Source organism: Podarcis muralis, chromosome 3, assembly GCF_964188315.1.
Source record: "Podarcis muralis chromosome 3, rPodMur119.hap1.1, whole genome shotgun sequence".
NCBI classification, from domain to species: Eukaryota; Metazoa; Chordata; class Lepidosauria; order Squamata; family Lacertidae; genus Podarcis; species Podarcis muralis.
This window is the reverse complement of record NC_135657.1, coordinates 44740561-44755981: the sequence shown is the minus strand read 5'-3', so window position 1 is coordinate 44755981 and position 15421 is coordinate 44740561. Positions and strand designations below refer to the sequence as shown.

The 15421-nt window shown below is 42.5% G+C and overlaps 1 long non-coding RNA gene across 1 annotated transcript; it reads left to right on the top strand.

The window, feature by feature from the left end:
- Window positions 1-4730: 4730 nt before the first annotated feature.
- Window positions 4731-11086, top strand: LOC144327239 (uncharacterized). Its single transcript, XR_013392184.1, has 2 exons — window positions 4731-6262; window positions 7997-11086. It is a non-coding gene; the product is annotated as an uncharacterized LOC144327239 (long non-coding RNA).
- Window positions 11087-15421: the final 4335 nt, after the last annotated feature.

The window sequence follows — 15421 nt, the reverse complement described above, 5'->3', positions numbered from 1 at the left end:
GGGTGTGAGCTGTAGGATAGGAGCTTGCTGTTGTGTCTCTGCTCTCTATTCTCATCATGCCTAGTGTTTTCCCCGCAAAACCCCCCACACACCTTGAAATGCGGCACAAAAGGAAATCTGGATGAGCCTTCAGTCTAATAAAAGCGCCCATCTCCGGGTCTAACCAAATGATTATCTTATCTGTTCCTTTTAATCAAAACCTTCAATAAATTCAGTGATAAAGAGCTTCGTATTTGATACTATACAGATGTCTGCGGAGAAAGACTGTTAGGAGAATGCAACCAGAATGTTACAGCAATTCTTAATGAGCACAAAGAGGAAACAGATGACCCTCACTCGGATGAAAAATGTCTACCTTTGAGAAGCCATCTCATTATTTCATGAAGTGTTGTTTCATTATATCTACTCTCCTGTCTATTCATTTATTTAGTGTGAACAGCTTTTCAGAGTTGCCCCTGTAGACCTCACATTATTATTTTTTCCCTGATGGCAAGCACTAGATTGTTACTCTCTCTTGGAATCATATTTCTGTTTCTTGTCATTTTCTTTTCCTCTTGCTCTTAATTTACATTATTATTTTATTTCAAAACTTTGTCATTCGGTGCATATCATAACTAAACATTTGAAACATGATTTTTTCCCCTGGAGAGATAAAGATATTATGTTTAAGGTTTATAAAGATCCTTTTTTGCATTGATTGATATTGATAGATTTGTTGTCTACACACACACACACACACACACACACACACACACAAAGTTGCTTGCCTGTAATGGAGCTGGTAGTGTCAGGGACTGATGTATGTATAGCAGAGGCGGGGGGGGGGGGGCAGAGACTGGCCCAGGAAAGGGGACCAGTGACTTACAGGGTTTTGTGTCACCCATGAGGCAGGAGCCAAGGCTGAAGGAAGGGAAGAGTCCGAGCAGCTGGAGACAGAGGAGGTTGCGCAGGACATGCTAGAGGTGGAGGAAGAGGCAGTTCACGCAAGGGGTGGGCGGGGTGAATCCCTGCTATCTCCTGACCCACTGTGTCCTAGAACCAGGAGAAGCTTGAAGAGACAAGCACTGGAACAACTTCCGTGTGGGAGAAGTCTCAGATTGTGTGTATGCACTTCATCAGACAAGGGTACATAAGCCCGGTGTGTGTGTGTGTGTGTGTGTCTGTGTGGTCCCACTGTAGCGTCAACTGCTCCACCAGGCACGAACCTGGGAAACTGAATGCTAGCTATGTAGCTGTTCGTCACTTGTGTGTGAATGTATTCTGTGCACCACAGGAGCTGCTGTAAGTGTGCACTTTTGCCAGTAAAGAATTAAACTATCAGTCATTTGTCCTCCTTGGCCGAGTGTCTGCAAAACAGGAAGCCACAAGGAAGTAATGAAAGCATAAGGCAATGCAGGATAAGGACATGGCGGGGCATCTTTCTGATCAGATGAGATGAGTAACTTTAGAAGACATCTGAAGACAGTCCTGTATAGGGAAGCCTTTTAATGTGTAATGTTTTGTTATGTTTTTATATATGCTGGAAGCTGCCCAGAGTGGCTGGGGCAACCCAGTCAGATGGGTGGGGTGCAAATAATAAAATCACCACCACCACCAACAGCATTTATTCCTACACATCTGGATTCAGCCCCCAAATATGTGGGTGCATGGAGAGTAAGGTGTAAGCAAGCACAATCTTTGGCGGTACTGCAATACAGGACGGCCTTAGCTTTCAGTTTTTCCAGTTCATGGAGCTTGAGCCAACATCTTATACTGACAGATCTTTAAAAATCATTTAATATATGTAGACATAAAACGTTGAGTGGACACTTGGAAAATCCGGACCCTTGGAGGGTGTGGGTTTTATACACAAGCACAGCAACCAGCTGGGGCTACTCTTACATAGAAGTTTGCATTTGCTTGGTCCAAGCATCAAGTCTATTATTTCTAAAGGCTTACGGGTCATCCAAGCAGAAGCTCCACAATGCACATGAAAATTCCTGGAGGAGACCACTTCACAGCTGCTGCTGTGCATCATTTCAAAGTGGGAAGATTAGGGTGAGAAGATGAAAGAAAGGGGCAGATAACCATCTGCAAACAGCACACAAATGGGGATGGGTGGAATGCGAGGGCATAGGGAGGGCTAGTTCACCTTTAACAACTGTATGACAGGCAAGCTCCGCAGAATTTCTGCCAGTTGTGGTGCTTTCACAGGCACACATTAACTCTGCCAGAAAAAGATGAAAACCTGTCTGTGGGTTTGGGGACATGACAAGTAAGTGTATATAGAATTGCTAATCAACTAGAAAAGAAACAAAAACCTGTCTGCCCAGTTTTCTTCTGTGCCAACTGCAGGGAAAGCAAGGAGAAAGATTTGTGGTTTTCCCTTCAGCCGTTTCTGTTTTCATTTGGTTTAGCTGTACTCAATACTTGGCTCAATAGATACTAGCTTTGCGCTGGACCTTGTTCTCAGGGTTTTTTAAGGGGCCCCGGATCTAGCTCTTTCCTCTGGGGTCCACCCAAGTGTCCCCAGCTGGCCCAAGACATTTTGATGCCTTTCCCTTTCCATATACAAAAGCTGGTCACTCTGACAATTGACTCTTCCTTCAAGTCTGGTGATGGGGCAGCATCCTCCCCCACATCTGGGGGGCACCTGGGTAGCTTAAGGGGCACAGGTCAGGTGGCATGCCATAGACCTCTTTCTCCTCCAAGAACTTGTGGCTGCTCACTGTCTTCCAGCATCTGCCATCTGACACAGTTGCCTAATAACAGGGCCGGCCCTGCAAGTATCAGCAAAGAAGTGGGTGGGTGAGGAGGAAACAGGAAACATTCTAAAAACAATTACCATTTAAAACATAAGAAACGGTTGCATTTAAAACCATTGTTTACCAGTTCAAATTAAGTATTTAAGCTTATGGTAAAAATAGTTAAAGTGAGAGACATAATATTGGAAAATCACAAAACAAGATTTGAAACAAGGTGATAATTTGCTGTTTATAACTCTAGAAATTGGGAACGCAGGAACGAGAGATGCGAGGAAGTCCAAAAGCAAAGAAAATATGGTTATGATCCTCCTGATTTTATTGTTGTATGTTTCTTGTATTATGCGTTATTCTTTTTATTCTTTTGTGTTTTTCTTTGTTTATTGCATTATGGTGATGGTTTTATATGTGTGTGGTGACTATAAATGTCTAAAACTTTTAATAAATGTTTTATAAAAAAACAAAAACAAATTGGCACCCGCCATCACGGACACTTTTTCCTTATGTCTGCATTCCTGCACACATGGTGTTTGGTTGGAGAACCAAATTTAGAGAAATATTAATCCTGAAGGATAGCTGTTTTTCAGTTTGCATATAGTTTTAGAATGTGTGGATTACATGGTTTGCATTATATGCAAATTGAATTACATTTTCCCCTTGTCATTCCCTACATCAAAAGGTGTAGCAAAATATGAATTCGACTTTCTAATGGGAAATGTAGAGGGAGTGGATCTTATTTTTCCCCTTAAAAGGCAGGTAAAAATATTGTTCCGTTCTCCCACAAAACATCTTTTACCAGGTTCACATACGTTACTATAAATGAACTGCATTACAAAACATCTTTCGGTTTCTTCAGCAAATTCACACTGTCCTCTCATTGGTAAGTTGAATTTTCTGAAAGATTTTTTAAATGGCTTTGAAAAAGCCTCAGGCTTTCAAAGAAGCAACTTTAGAAACCTGTCACTGACTTAAACAACTGCGTAAGCAAACTCACCTTTTTTCCCCCTAACAACAAAGGTACCTTTTAATAAGACATGAATCACTCCCCTGTACAATAATCCTTTTTGCGTAGTATAAAGTGACAATTTCATAATCAGTCTTTCATTTATTTACAATTCCCAGGAAAGAGCAACTTAATCCTTAATCGAAAGGTCATTCTTCAAGGTATGGCGCTTTCAAATCCGCTTTCTAGATTCACCCATTGACCTCAAGTGGCAGTGTTTATGATCTAGGACTCTGGATGACAAAACTAAAACAGCTTTCTTTGGGAAAGAAAAAAACACTGCAGCACGTTTTATAAAAGATATTTTACTTCAGCCCCCTTCATACATTACCAGTGCAAAGTGGCAAAATAAATAGAACCAGGGTTTGCCACCCTCGCATTGTTTTCCAAGCCCGCCTACCACCAACCCTCACCCCCGTGTCAGACTCCCACCCTTTATACCTCACTCAATGCCCGCCAGCTCCCCTCATGGCTCCTTCCATCCCCAGCCATCCCTGCCTACTGCATGACAGCATCCATTTTTTATGTATGCAGGAAGGAAGAGCTGTGGGGCCTACTCCCGCTGTCCTGACTGGAAGGTTCCCTGGATCCTGGAGCCCTCAGTGATCAAGATTCCATGATCTGAGGAAAATTTCAGACATAGAAGTCTAGGCTTGAAGATTCCCTATCGTAAGCACACATACTAATGGGGAGTCATGCAGCATGGGTTATGTGGCCCTATACACCCGGATTTTCCTTGACATTAGTGGGATTTCAAAGGCGGAATTGACGTCCTGGGGGAATTTCTGAAAGTTGGCGCTTTGTGCTGTATAAAAAGCAAGTACAAGACTTTTTTTCGCGGTGGGGGAGTCAACAACCTTTGGGTTGCCCTGCCCTACACTATCACCCCCTTTCTACACACTTTCCCCCTTGACATGGGGCTAATAATCTGTGAAGATCAATATACCATAGTTTCCCTTTTCCCAACACATACAGTGGTACTGTGGCATCTGAATATAGACTGCATTTTTAATCAAGGCATATATTGGCTTATATTTGATCAGGTTCCTAAATTAAATGGGCTTAGATTTTCAAATGTTTCATGCCAGGCAAGAAGGCCAACTGTTTATAGAGAAAACCTTGGCCATTCTCCTAAGACAAGGGGCCCCCCCTTTGATTTATAGCAGAAAACAATTCTCAAAGTCATAAAAGCTGGAATTACAGGTTAAAGAGCAAGGTTACGGAAAATAAAACCATGTGCCTTAAACTTGAGCCAGATCTTCTTTCTAAGGTTAAAAGGCCAAGACCAAATGGAGAAGCATCTAGCTGGCAGAAAGAGAGGCTTTTTGGGAAGTCTTTTTAAAGCATTTTTGGGAAGTCTTTTAAAACTGTTTCTTTCTTAAACTGAGAGAGTTTGAGGAAGAGCTAATGGAAAACAACTAGCTGGAGTATGAACAGAGGAAGAGGCTTTTTATTTCCTATTTTATTTTGAGGCTGGAAAGGAGGGTGAAAGGGGGGGGTGAACTGAAGAGGTTCCTTTTAAAAGCTGTTTTTTACTGAGTTCCTTCCCTTCTACTTTGAGAAGCTTTATTCTTTTAAAAGGTTACCTATGATAATGTATGAAATATATTATCTTAAATATATTGGTTTAAATGTAATTATGCAAAGGATCTAGAAAGAAAGAAATGTTAAATTCTTATTTCATAGAGTCATATTGCTGTAGGAGACCAGGGGGGCAGATGAGCCTAGCCCCCCTGCCAGAAATGAGACGCCATCCGAGCAGTTCTGATATATATGGTTGTCAGACATTTGTTTAGAAACCTTCATATGAAGTAGATCTTTCAATGTTGATGTGAAACTCAAGATCCTTGACATATGTTTAAGATAAAAATTTAAGATTAACCATTTGTTTTAGAAGGCAATAGGGCAAGGAGGGCAAAGAGGTGAGCTGGTAATTAAGATTCCTTGTTGAGACACATGTAAAGATATATTAATACTTGTTTGCCAATTATAAATGGAAGGAAATATAGCTCTTTGTCTCCCATAAAAGGCAATAGGAAATGAGTGTATTTTTGTGATTGGTCATACCAATCAGCCAATAGGAATTCCAACCAGGCTGGTTGGACAGATGCAGCCAGAGGAGAAGCAAAGGGGGCTGGATTAAGGAAATATAAGTGCTGGCCATAATGGCAGGAGGCCAGGCCAGAGCTTGGTAATCATATACCACTGTGCCTCACATTTATTTGTCTGACAAATAAATTATTATTTTAATTTCTCTGTTGCTGCGTTGAATATTTCATTCCAGCTAAGCGTTAACCACAAGCAGGGTGCTACATTTTATGGTGCCCTGTGACTCGGATAAGTGGTCTGCTGGAACGCAGCCCCTTCGCCTACTGAGCAGGGTACAAGACAGAGGATCACTCACTGCCTACTCAGCGCGCAATGGAAAATTTTTTTCCAGGGGAACGCAGCAGTCTCGTCTGTCTGATACCCTGCCCACCGACGGCGACGGACCGGGGGGAAACGGAACCAGCTAAGGGTAAGTGCACTAAAGGGTTTTGGCCCTCCAATTAATTGGGAGGAAGAGAAGTCCTGATCAAACTTCTGCGTCTCAGTAAAGGGGAACTGAGTACGCTAGGTGGCTGGGTACATCAGATGGTGATCTGGTGTAGGGCAAAAGGGAAGATTGGGAGGTAGAGTGTGGGTGAAGTATCTTGCGCATTGCATGTGTGAGAAAGTACAATGTGTAGCTGACCTAAGTGTGGAGTGAGTGCTACTTCGTTTCCCAGTAAGGTGTGTGTGTGAGTGACTGAGTGGATACTTCACAGGGCCATACAATGGGAGTTGGGGGTTCAAAGGGGGGAAATACACCTCTTGAATGTATGTGAAATAATTTTAAGAAAGCCTTCTCAGGGGCATATGGAGTCAAAAGGACGCCAGAGCGCTTGAGAACGTTATGTGAACTAGAATGGCCAAAACAAAATACTGAATGGCCATTTCAAGGAACCTTTGATATAAATTTAGTAAGCAAACTTTGGTCTAACATCACCAAAGAAACTGGAGGGTGCCCAGAACAATTTTCATATATAGATTCCTGGCTGAGCACATTAAATAAAAATCCTCCATGGATAAGGGAATGCAAAGTCCAACGATGCAAATTATTGGCTGTAAAAGCCAAAGCTAGGAAAGGAATCTTGCCAAACAAATTCAAACCCTCCACCAGTTGTAACCCCAAGGCAAGAAAGTGGAATGAATAATGGGGGTGGAGTCATAGAACTTGATTCCTTGATAGATTATGATAAATATCTTCAGGAGGCATTGGAGTCCTATAATGAAGCCCAAGCAGAAGTGGTTATTCCATCTGTGAGTCCCAGTAGAACTCCATCTACAGTCTCCTTTAGTGGAACAACTGATTGCCTACCCCAAACCCCTGTACATCCAAGTCCTAGAGAATTATTACAGAAGTTACAGGGAGACCTTAATCGGTCAGCAAGCAATACAGCTAGGCGTATAGAGCTGCCAAAAGAACGCCTTGGGACAAATACCATCCCCTATGATTTGAGGCCCCTAGAGCAAAGTGAAGAAAAAGGTCACGTAGTAGCCCCTCTCAGAAGAGTATTTGATGCACTTGAGGAGCCTGTGCTGGTTAATGGGCAACCTGGACCACGGCCACCTCGAACTTCGACCCTGCAATGTATTCCATTCACAACTACAGTCTGATGAATTGGAAAACGCCCCATCTTTCGCAGAAAAACCTCAGGCTATGATGGACTTGGTGACTTCAATAGTAATACTCTCTTCACCACTGAGGAAAGGAGAGACATAATTGAAAAGGCACAGATATATTTGCGTGAGCAGGCCAGAGTGGGAAATATTTATAATATTGACCGTCATCTCCAAGACAACTTTCCCTTGGAAGATCCTAATTGGGATCCAAACAATGCAATTCACCTGGCCAGACTTACCACCTACCGCCAGACGCTTGTGCAAGGTATTTGCAGGGCATGCCAGAAGCCCACTAATGTGTCTAAAGTTTCAGGAGGGTAGATGTGTTACCCATAACACTGTTTCGTGTTCGGTGCGCACCCACAAAAAGACTTAAGTTGTCACCTTTTGAGCTCCTGTATGGGAGGCCGCCCTCCTTTGTTCAGGATATTCCAACTGACCTCAAACAAATAGGAGACCATGTGACACAGGGATAAGTGCAATCTCTCTCCCGTGTTTTTGTCTTTCTCCCGTGTTTGTTTGTTTGTTGTTGTTTTTTTCTTAACAGGTGGGCCCTCAAGCACACGCCGTGCAGCATTGCCAAGCCGATTCATCAGCTCCAGGCTGGCATAGCATATGGGTGAAAGAGTGGAAAACGTGATCCACTTGCACCTAAGTGGCGTAGACCTTACACCGTCTTGCTTTCTACTCCAACAGCGGTGAAGGTAGCTGAGGTGACCCCCTGGATTCATCACTCTCGTTTGAAGAAGTCTGAAGGCAGTTGGACGTGCAAAGGTGACCCCTCTAATCCTTTAAAACTGACTCTTTCTAAAAACCCCTGTATCTAGCCCTACCGGTAACGGGTTAGGTCACGGGCAACATTAGACGACCGGCCTGCTGCAGCCACAACTTGGAAGCTGGCTGACCTGCGCACGCCTGAAGCTTGAGGAGCGTCTGAACCAGCGACTGTGAGCGGGAAGATTCTCTTATACAATTGATTGACTGCCCCCTTGTGGAACAATTATCAGAGATATTACACATTGGGGATCCTTGGGATATATGTTTTGGTCTTGGTAGTTCCCCATTTCTGTCACTGGGGGAATTATATTGGGACTAATAGTTTTATGCTATCACAATAAGGTAATCTTTTGTGGAAGGAATGCATATGCTAGACATCAACATGATTTTATTATTAATCCTGATCCCTTGGTAAGGGGAAGGGTCCTTGAATCTGACCAAATTTGTTAAATATGGATTCAGCCATGACCACAATATGTGGGAAGGCTTAGCTGAAATGGTAGGCAATGTGGCAAATAGGACCAATTGCCTTGTTTGCTCTCTTGGGCCAGATGATTCAGAGGGAGGTATGCCCTTATTACTGATACCATTAAATGCCATTGGTATGGTAAGCGAAATGCCACACCAAACAGAAGTACAGAATTTCCCCGGATGGAACTCAACTATACCTGTACAAGGGGAATTCTGTGTACATAAATCATCAGATGCAGCTGATTCTACCATGATAGGCTCTTCTCATTGTCACTATACTTGGGATTATATTAAGAATAGTCATACCTGGGCACACGGTACTACCTATCGAACTCGGAATACCTTGCCCTGTGCACCTCCTTTTATTCATGCATGGAAAGTGGTATGGAACATAACTGTGACAGAGAAAGGCAATCTAACATACTGCACTGTGAACTCTATACCCCTTTTGATATTTCGCCTTATACACTCCACATACCAAAAAAACCTCAGACCCGATGGTTGTGGTGGATATGTGGAGAATGGGCATACAAGAAACTCCCTTCCAAATGGAGTGGGACTTGTTTCCTGGGATGGGTATTACCACCAATGTGGATTTGCCCACTAGTTCAGCTAAGCGAACACGAAGGAATGCTGATATTTCTCGTATAGCAGGAGGAAGTACCCAAAGTTGGAGCGGTACTAATGATTGGCCACCAGAGCGCATTATAGCCTATTATGATCCTGCCTCCTGGAATCCTGGTGAGCTCATACAAGGGGCACGGGATCCTATTTATAATCTAAACAGAATAATTCGATTACAAGCAGTAGTGGAACTTGTAACCAATGCAATGGCCCAGAGTTTGAGACTTATTGCATAACAGCTGGATGAAAGTAGAGCCGCTATTTTGCAGCTGAAAATGGGAATGGATTATGTACTTGCCAAGCAGGGAGGTCTATGTGGAGTCTTGAACTTGACAGGGAATGCCTGTTGCTTTAACATTTCTGATAATGGTGAGGCAATCCGTGTGTTGGCTACAAAGATGGAGAATATAGCACATGTCCCAGTATAAACATGGGAAGGATGGGATATGGGATGGCTCACCAATTGGTTACTTAATGTCACAGGACTCAAAGGGATACTATTGTCTTGCTTGTTTTTCTTGACGGTAGTAATAATGGTTTTATGTATGATGCCATGTATCATCTCATGTTTTAGACGTACAATTAGCAAGATGATTTCGAATGAAACTCTACCTCATATCATGGCCCTATACAGAGCTTTAACTTAGGAAGATCAAGCTATCAAGGACGCTTTGTAGCCAGGTCCTTGAGCTTGAAAGGGGGGAATGTGGCATCTGAATATAGACTGCATTTTTAATCAAGGCATATATTGGCTTATATTTGATCAGGTTCCTAAATTAAATGGGCTTAGATTTTCAAATGTTTCATGCCAGGCAAGAAGGCCAACTGTTTATAGAGAAAACCTTGGCCATTCTCCTAAGACAAGGGGCCCCCCCTTTGATTTATAGCAGAAAACAATTCTCAAAGTCATAAAAGCTGGAATTACAGGTTAAAGAGCAAGGTTACGGAAAATAAAACCATGTGCCTTAAACTTGAGCCAGATCTTCTTTCTAAGGTTAAAAGGCCAAGACCAAATGGAGAAGCATCTAGCTGGCAGAAAGAGAGGCTTTTTGGGAAGTCTTTTTAAAGCATTTTTGGGAAGTCTTTTAAAACTGTTTCTTTCTTAAACTGAGAGAGTTTGAGGAAGAGCTAATGGAAAACAACTAGCTGGAGTATGAACAGAGGAAGAGGCTTTTTATTTCCTATTTTATTTTGAGGCTGGAAAGGAGGGTGAAAGGGGGGGGTGAACTGAAGAGGTTCCTTTTAAAAGCTGTTTTTTACTGAGTTCCTTCCCTTCTACTTTGAGAAGCTTTATTCTTTTAAAAGGTTACCTATGATAATGTATGAAATATATTATCTTAAATATATTGGTTTAAATGTAATTATGCAAAGGATCTAGAAAGAAAGAAATGTTAAATTCTTATTTCATAGAGTCATATTGCTGTAGGAGACCAGGGGGGCAGATGAGCCTAGCCCCCCTGCCAGAAATGAGACGCCATCCGAGCAGTTCTGATATATATGGTTGTCAGACATTTGTTTAGAAACCTTCATATGAAGTAGATCTTTCAATGTTGATGTGAAACTCAAGATCCTTGACATATGTTTAAGATAAAAATTTAAGATTAACCATTTGTTTTAGAAGGCAATAGGGCAAGGAGGGCAAAGAGGTGAGCTGGTAATTAAGATTCCTTGTTGAGACACATGTAAAGATATATTAATACTTGTTTGCCAATTATAAATGGAAGGAAATATAGCTCTTTGTCTCCCATAAAAGGCAATAGGAAATGAGTGTATTTTTGTGATTGGTCATACCAATCAGCCAATAGGAATTCCAACCAGGCTGGTTGGACAGATGCAGCCAGAGGAGAAGCAAAGGGGGCTGGATTAAGGAAATATAAGTGCTGGCCATAATGGCAGGAGGCCAGGCCAGAGCTTGGTAATCATATACCACTGTGCCTCACATTTATTTGTCTGACAAATAAATTATTATTTTAATTTCTCTGTTGCTGCGTTGAATATTTCATTCCAGCTAAGCGTTAACCACAAGCAGGGTGCTACAGTACCTCTGGATGCGAACGGTATCCGTTCCAGAGCCCCATTCGCATCCTGAAGTGAATGCAATGCGCGTTCGGCGTCTGAACGGGTCACGATTCGCCACTTCTGCACATGCGCGTGACATCATTTTGAGTGTCTGCGCATGCAAGAGCAGCAAAACCCGGGAGTAACGTGCTCCGTTACTTCCAGTTGCCGCGGAGCGCAACCCGAAAATACTCATCCTGAAGCTACTTCAACCCAAGGTATGACTGTATTGAGAACCCATTGCCAGTCACAACTGCCCAAAATGTGAATACCTGGTGAAATAAATGCACATGCAATCTTCACGCAAGACTGTGCAAAAGAATCTACTTGAAAGTCCCTTTGTTCCTGTGTAAGTAAACTACAAGTGTGAAACAGCCTTGAGGGGTGCTAAATTGAGGGAGGTTTAACTTGCTGCTAATGTGCTAAGGAGAAAAAAAATCCATTTCGGAGCAGGAGGTTTTCACTTTCATGCTATAGATTCCATGCGAGCAAGCAAATGCCTCTGGTGACCACAAAATAGCCCATACAACTTCTTTGCGTTCCCTGAGAATAACTGAGTGGAATTATAACTCTCTGTGACACAGAGCAGAAAGATTGCTACAGATTAAAGATATATAAACAAACTCATCACAGATAATGATCAGAAGCCCTCATTGTGCAAATTCTTCTTTGGGAGTGAATAGCAGTGGTGGTAGAATGCCAGTTATACGTCAGTGTTGTATATGGCACTGTTCCCTTACTTCTGCTGGTATAACTATCTCCCATGCATTACAGTACTTATGACTACTAGTAGCAGCCACAGTAGCTCTTGTCTATGTACACACACCTGAGAGGAGTTAACAACACAATGGAGTCTTAATCCCTGTCACATTTAGTACAACTCTGTAACATTTTTATTATCATTATTTAATAAAACATGTTTACTATTATTCTCTGCCGAAGAGGTTCAAGGAGTTCCAGGGATACAATTTCTACCTGAAATATTACTTTGGTACACATGAGATCATGAAGGACCGCAACACAATGGAGCTTTATGCTTATCCTGGCAATTCTGATGGCACAGGTACAGCAGATAACAATCTTTCAAAAACGTAAAGAGAATCTGGAAATGAAATGAAGTTTTCATCTCTAAAAACAATATCCAAAAAGGTTCTCACTTTATTTTCATATGGATTAGCTAACATACTAAGACAAGGACACTTAAGCCAGCTAATAAAAAGTTTTTCCCCGTCCATGCTTCCCGAGCAGCTCCAGCAAATGTGGTATTTTTGTGTGCAAAATATTTCCACATTTGGAGGAATGTGCATCATGTGAGCCCAAACATGCTTTGGGAAAAGCAGGCAAACCAAGAGCAAGTTCAGAACTGACGCTGCACTTCCAAAGTATATTCTTTAACTCAAAGAAATCTGGGCAATGTAGTTTACCCCTTTACTGAGATACAACTCCCAGCAACCCTTAACAAACTATAGTGCCCAGAATTCTTTGAAGGATGGAAATGTGCTTAAAAAGTGCTTTAAAGATATAGTATGTACATAGCCAGAGAGAGGCTGAAAGGGGGGCAGCAGCAGAGAAGTTTCCTAGGGCAAGACAGGAGAGGTGAATCCCCAGCGGTGATTAATAGTTTTAGCCTTTAAAACAAACTCTGATGGATGCCTCATGGGAACGTGCACTTTAAAAATGTCCATTTTGCTTTATTTATGTTGTTTAGTTAACTGACAGCTCCATTCATTTCATTTTCTATTCACTGTTGTCTCATTTGTCTCATTTCTCTTTCATTACTACTTCACTTGTCTGTCATTTATTTTATTTCAACATTGAATACAATGGAGACCCAACCTATCTTCCAATACCTACATTTGGAGTGTCCCGTACAAATGGCATGGGATATTCAGGTTCTGTCCAGTAAGTTCTCAACTTACACACATTTAACTTGTCTGCATTTAGCTATATGTGCTTGGAAAAAATAATAATAAATGAAAAAGAGGTGGAAAGGGTGAAGGCTTCTGATAAAAAAGACTTTGGCAATCCACCCCCCCCCCCCCCCCGAACCCAATGTGTTTTGACTATATGTGATTTTGGCTTGAGGTGTGATCTCCAGAATGTAACCTCTGCGTAAGTTTCAGGCTTACTGTACTACTCACCTACAGAATCAGACTTGCCACATTTTGGACAGTCCCCCATTTTATGAGCAAAAACAAGTGACAAGATTTATGCTCCAGTTTTCATATCTTATCACTTTCAGAACTCTCCAAAATCTTCAACCAAACTACCCACACCCCCAAAATGTTCCCTGGATAACAATGTGCATAAAATTTCTAGGCATGTCATTGCAATGCCTTCTCTCACTTTCAGGAACCCCCCTATGAGAAATGCACAACAGAGAGTAAATGAAAAGATTTTAATTTATTGCTCCCATTTGTTTCTACATTTTCATTCGCTTTTCTGAGGAAACAAATAAGTGTGCATTTGATTCAATCTTTTGCTCATTTTAGGAATGAATTGATAGACCTATGCCTGGTGTGGTGTGCTTTGAGCAAAATTGCTCTTTCTGAGAGGTGATAGTTGAGGATGGAAGCAGCTGATATATTGCAACTCCATACTGAGGCTCTGAATTAATTGTTCTGCAGAAAGGTTGTTTAGGAAGCACACATAAATCTCTCAGAATACGCAGTGTTTGACAACAGGCCCCTTTGTGTTGTCAATCAGCCCAGTTGAGGTTCAAAACGGCACGTAAGGCGGCACATATCAATGGTAAGCTGTGGTAAGAAAACCACTGCCTAAAATCTATGAAACATGATGAAGTTAGACATTTTCTTTCTTCTTCTATATCTATATGGGAACCTGGCCAATTATTTCTGGGGCTACCCTAGGGGAGAAGTCCCTGCCTGAAAAGTGGGCAACCTGCTGAGGATTATCACTATTGAAGCACCTGGCATGATTGCTGAGGTCTTTTCTGTTGGAATACTCAGTTGTGTATTATTAATGCAGTCATTTAAAATGGCATTTTTCACACTATCAACATGCCTCCTATGTAACTTTTCATCATACTCTTCCATACCTAAACCTTTGGAGGAATACAGGCAAGCATCCCATTCCTCTCTCTTCTAGCAGAATGTCTTGCCGTGAGCAGACTCAAAGGGGCCCTGGACAGGGCCATCTTACCCATAGGCGCTAGGGGTGCAGGGCACCTGGGCACCGGGCTCTCAGGGGCACTAGGCCGAGAGTCCGGGGCCCGAGAGTTGAGTCCAGGGAAGAGCCCACCCATCGGTCAGAGCGCTGCGACAGGCTCTTCTGCTGTGGGTGGCTCTGCACTGCGAGTTCGGGGGTGACCAAGCCAGCGAGGCACTGAGGCAGCCAGCCGGCTGCGCCCTCCTGCACACTTGGGACTGGGCAATATGGGGGGGGGGGTCTGGGTGGATCTTTGCACCCCGGTGCCGCATATGCTTAAGACAGACCTGGCCCTGGAGGTGGTGTTACAGGAGGGACTCTTAAGCCATGGGTGGTATTCTGTGTTGCATGAACAAAGCTTGCACAACAAATTTTTCTCTTCCACCCCCCCAAAGTTGGGTGGAGGCATCTTGTACCAGTGGAGAAAAAGAGTCGTTCACCTGATTTCAGGCAGTTCCCTCCTTCCACTGCAGCCATGGACAACACAGCCCGCAACATATTTGATAGGACCCAGGCCCTCCAAGTGACCCTATTTTCCAGGGATAGTCTCAGATTTACAGAAGCTGTCCAGTTTCTAATTTGATCCTGGAATGTCCCACTTTTCCTTAGGATGTCCCTATTTTAATCAGAGAAATGTTGAAGGGGATGGAGTTATGTGACCCCCATGCCAAGGAAATAAGTAACTATACAACCTTCAAAAGACACCTGAAGGCAGTTTTTTAAATGTTTAATGTTTTTTATATATGTTGGAAGCTGCCCAGAATGGCTGGGACTTCCCAGTCAGATGGGTGGGGTATAAATAGTAACATAATTTATTAGCAGCAGCAGTAGTAGTAATATTAGTATTATTGTGATTACTATTATTAAATAGGAC